The 5561-nt window shown below is 36.1% G+C and overlaps 1 long non-coding RNA gene across 1 annotated transcript; it reads left to right on the top strand.

Moving 5' to 3' along the window:
• The first annotated feature begins 3785 nt into the window (after nt 1–3785).
• LOC136354661 (uncharacterized) lies at nt 3786–4285 on the top strand. The gene is made up of 2 exons (XR_010738230.1): nt 3786–3919; nt 4101–4285. It is a non-coding gene; the product is annotated as an uncharacterized lncRNA (long non-coding RNA).
• The last annotated feature ends 1276 nt before the right edge of the window (nt 4286–5561 follow it).

Raw genomic sequence — 5561 nt, 5'->3', positions numbered from 1 at the left:
TACATCTAGCAACATTTGTTCAATTTTCAATTTATTTCATGTCCATTTTTACTTTTTTTTTCTTTTGGATATTTTCATTCTATGAATCATCCTTGAAATGATATGATCTGTGCAATTTGGGACGAAAATATAAGTGCGTATCACCTGGCATGGGGTAAAGGCATACGGTTTAAATTTTCTCTCATGAAATATTGAAGTATAGGTCATAGTGTATTTAGTGAATCATCACTAAAGTGGATTGTCTTATAATAAATACATGTTTCTAGATTGTTCTACGTCAAGACTTTACGATGTACTATAGCAAGTTTAACAAAAATAATGGACATGGTCTTTTAATTTCTATATGGAATTGATGATTTATTGCTAAGGCCACTACAAGATTGTTCCACTATTAAGATTCCTAGATACAACCCACATACTTGTCGGTATGATGTTCAACCAACCACAGCTTTATTTTCAACATGTTAAGATTCCTCGGTGCAACCCACATGCTTATCGGTATGATGTTCAATCAACCACGGCTTTATTTTTAACCTGTTGTCTATATTGCTAGATAAATACCTGCTATGATTAGTGACTTCATAGATCACATGTGTAATTTAGACGCTATGATCATCTTTCTTGAAAATATTTATTTATCTCCTAAAAAGATCATTTTTAAAAGGATCAATGTCAACCTGTATAGGTATGTACGTAGCCCACATATGCATGTTAAGACAAATTAATTAAGTTTGTAGAAAGTCGTTAGATGCCTAACGGGTTATAAGTAATTGTTGGAGGTCCATTTGTGTTTTATTTGCCCATATAGATAATTTTAATTTTAACTGTCAATGAGATTAAAAAATCAAAAAGAAAAGAATGGCGCATGTTGTACACGGGCAGAGAGGGAGGGAGGTTTGGGATGTTTTTCTAAATGATTAATTTAACAACCTAAAATATCCTAAACCGATGGTCGGATATTTTGTTTTCTTATCATAACTTTATTAGGATTTTCTCTAATTTAAGAGAATGACGTAACATCTTAAGAGCATTTATAAGATGTGTAATGGACTTTTGCACCGCATGCCACAAAGAAGGAGGGAGGGAAGGAGGTTTAGGGTGTTATTTTTTTTTAAAAAAAATAGAGCTAATGACCTAAAATAATGAGCCAATCAATTGAAAATAATGGGTCCATCGATTTATGTCAAATCTGATAGTTGGATGTTTTTTCCCAAAATTTCTAAGATTTTTCTCTAATTTAAGAATATCATATAACAGCTTACAAGCATTTATAAGATATTTAATGGATTTTAATACCACACAGGGGTAGGGAGGGAGGTAGAGAGGTTTGTTTTTTTTTCTTATTGAAAAAACTAACAAATCGATAGGGAATGCTTTGGTCCTTTTTAAGATTTTCTAGTATTTTCTTTAATTTAATAGCACTACGTAGCAGCTTAGAAGCATTCGTAGGATGTTTAGAGTTACAAAGCGAGAGTGCTGCTAGACCTAATATGTAGAGGTCTATTTGTGTTATTTTATAATGTAAAAATAATTTAGATTTTAATTTTGGTACTTACATGACGGGGAGGTTATGGATGTGTGCTTTTTTCTTAAAAAATCGATCTAACCTTCTAAAATAAAATAATGGATCGACCGATTTAAATAATAATCGATGGTCTTAGGAGTATTGGTAGGATGTTTAATGAACTTTTAGTATATAATATTTTTTCTGAAATTTCTATGATTTTCTTTAATTTAAGTATGTCATATAGTAGCTTAGAGGTGTTTATAAAATATTTAATGGATTTTAAGACTGCACGAGGATGGGGAGGGAGGGAGAGAGGTTTGGGATTTTTTCATTAAAAATTCTAACAGTCTAAATCCATTAAATTAAGTAGAAAACGATAATCGGTTGTTTTGTATTTTTTATGAATACCTAGTACTTTCTTTAATTTAATAGCACCACGTAGCAATTTAGAAGCATTCGTAGGATCTTAAAAGTGACAGAGGGAGAGCTGCTAGACCTAGTAGTTGGTCTATTTGTGATTTTTCTTTTTTCCTGTAAAAGCAATATCAATTTTAGTTTCTCAGCAAATAGAAAATAACAAAGGACAGAAGGGAGTACGTATGTACGCGTACAGTACATACGTTTGTTAGATTATTACGAACGTTTGTACGTTGGATGCGACTACCCAGCCAGTGGTAGTTGTATTGTCTAAACCAGCTACCACTCTATATATAAGAGAGACTCTATTCACCAATGTTTCAAATAAATTTTTTTTCTTAAACTACTTATCCAATCTACGATCCGATTACACCGTTATATTCGTAACAATTAAATCTTCATAACAAGATCTCACATGATTATATTTTAATGAAAAAATATAAATTACTTTTATAATATATCCAAATTACTTTTAGATTTCACTAAATTACTTCTTAGATATATAAAAGTAAATTCAATAAAATCTAAAAGTAATTTGCATATATTATAGAAGTAACTTATATAACAAAAGGAGAGTAACTTTAATGCATGTCTTTTTTTCATTGGACGTGATTACTTCATTGGACGTGATTACACAGCTAGTGGTAGCTAGTTTGTACTCCATCTAGTCTCTCCTTTGAACTTGAAAAATGTAATAGTATGTATCTTTTTTAATCTCTTTAATAACTTATATCTTTTTTTATTCATTTAAAAAAAGTTATATCTTTTAGATCACATATTACTTCTAATGTCATGATAAAGTTACTTCCGTTTGTTTTAAGTTACTTTTATAATATATGTAAATTACTTTTAAACTTTATTGAATTTACTTTTATATGACTAACAAGTAATTTAGTCATATCTAAAAGTAACTTATATATATGATAAAAGTAACTTATGTATATAATAAAAGTAATTTATAAATATAAATATTTTTTCATCGTAATATAATCATGTAAAATCTTGTTGTGAAGATTTAATTGTAACGAATACAATGGTGTAATCGGATTATATATCGGATAAGTAATTTGAGAGAAAACTTTATTTGAAGAGGAAAAAAAGACATACATGTCTATTGAGAAATAAGGCACACAGTATGTCTTGCGCCATTACAGCGGCCACGTGGATGGACAACAGGCGCGATCGGATGGCTATAAGGCACGTCGCGTGATACAACTAAAACGAGAAGCCTCTCAGTTTAGATTTTACGTTGTACGTTGGTTACATATGTTAGTTCTGTTTTTTTTTTTTTACAAAATAGATCTAACCATCCAAAACAGCGGATCCACCAATTTAAGTAAAAATAGATGATTAGATCTCTCTTGTTTATTAGGGTGCCACTTGACAACTTAAGAGCGTTTATAGGGTGCCACTTAACGGTTTTGGAGTCAATTTAAGTGATGATTAGATTTCTCTTATTTATTAGGGTGCCACTTGGCAGTTTGGGAGCGTTTATAAGAAGTTTAATGGACTTTTTTATATAATAGAACATATAATCATATATCGTATTGTAAAAATTTGATTATAACAAATACAATAGTGTGATCGAATTGTAGATTGGATAATTAGTTTAGGAAAAAAAAATTAAACAAGGAGGAGAGAAGGATAATAAACTAGCTAGCTGTAGCTTCGTGTGTGAGCCTGATTTTTATTCTCTGAATCGGTATACCGAACATAAGTATTCTCTGAAAGAAAATAATGTGTACTTACTTACCAGTGTTGTCTCGGTGTCTCCTATGCGCGTGAAAAGGCAGAAAACATCATATCATATGGGCCCCTGGGACTGTTGGGTTTGGGGGAGGACTTGAGGTCGGTCGTCGTCTCCAGTTCTCTCACTTGAGCAGATCGTCTCCTACATATCGCTTAGCAAGTGTGCGTGCCTGTCTGCACCTTGGATATACAATCAGAACGTCGTCGGAGGAGACGCGTAGCTGGAGCCATTGAGATTGAATCAAGGTTAGCGATCGATCCGAGCTTGCTTGCTTGAATGTTATGTCCACAGTTTTTTTGTACAATACATCGACACGGATTGTTAATCTGCCAAGCATAATTATTGCTTAAATATTTCACAATTAATTTCAAGCATATAACTACTCTCCTAGTAAAACGATTGATTCTGTTGTGTTTGAGAATTAAGATGGCGGACCCAGTGAGCAGCGTGAAGCATATCACGGAGATGGCTCTGAAGATCAAGCATGCGGTGGAGACGGTTCAGAGAAACAAGGAGGACTGCATCCAGATCAGAAGGCGAGTGATGAGAGTGAGCGATGTACTCACGCTGCTGCAGGAAACGGAGAACATGCAGAGCAACCCAGCAATAAGGGCCGCGCTGGAGGATCTCGCTGACACGCTGCATCACGCCCATACGCTCGTCGTCTCCTGCCAGGAGAAGAACATCGTGTGCCTCTTCTGCGCGGCTACTACGCTCTCCAACAAGTTGCGTCGGGTGAACGACCAAATCTCAGATCAGGTGATGGTGGGGATCCTGGCGACCACCGTCCATCTTACCATTGCTCTGACCCAAATTTAAGGCGATCGCCAACACGATGTAATGTATGCTCTGCCTCCTCGAGACATGACCGACGACATCGAACCAGAGCCCGAGCCACCAAAAAAGGAAGAGCCTAGGCCGCCGCTGCCACCACCGATGGAACCTCAACCAGAGCCCGAGCCACCACCTTCTCCACCAGAGGAACCAACAACCCCACTGTCATTACAGACACCACCTTTGCCACGAAAGGAACCATCACCCTCTCACCCACCCCCCTTGCCACGAGAGGAACCACAGCCTCCTCCTCTTCCACGCCCTCTGCCACGAAAGAAACCATCACCCTCTCACCCACCCCCTATGCCACGAGAGGAACCACAGCCTCCTCCCCCACCCCCTCTGTCACGAAAGAAACCGTCACCCCCTTCCCCACCACCTCTGCCACAAAAGGTACCATCGCCCCCTCCACCACCACCTCTCGCTCCTCCACCAGAGAAACCAGATGTCTCCCTGATCGTAGAAACCAGATGTCTCCCTGATCGTAGAGTACGCTCCATCACCAGAAGAGGAAATTACGTCCTCTCTGTCACCACAGGTACATTAATAAGCTATATACCTTAACGTCAAAGCTATACAATTTGTTTGATTATTTCATACATACCCTCCACTTCTAGATAATGAAAATGCATTTGGCATGGCATCTGAACATTGTGGCGATATACGTACTCTGTGTTTGTCTTGGTGGATTGAAATTGTTTGTGCAGGCATAGTTGATCATAACGTATCTTAAGTGAGATGTTCTTTTTTTTTTCAGTTTGGAGGAGTGCCAGCACATGAATATAATGGCTATTTCACTCCAGCTAGGTCAGATATGCACAGTACATTCTTCTCTTTTATGTCATTTTTCAATACTAATCATGCGTGTATATTTGTCTCGGAAAGTACTGTCACAATTCTAAAATGTTACCAAGTTTCATATTATATTATTCGCTCCGTTCTAGAATATATAACTTTTAGCATTCAATTTGTTACTAAATATAGCAACTTTTTCCTCTAGATTCTCTTCTTAACCAACCATAACTTTTATAACCTTTTAATTTCTCCACCAAA

Source organism: Oryza sativa, chromosome 12 (assembly GCF_034140825.1).
Source record: "Oryza sativa Japonica Group chromosome 12, ASM3414082v1".
Taxonomy (NCBI): Eukaryota; Viridiplantae; Streptophyta; class Magnoliopsida; order Poales; family Poaceae; genus Oryza; species Oryza sativa.
Note: the sequence above shows the minus strand (reverse complement) of the source record. Positions and strands in the feature narration are given on the sequence as shown.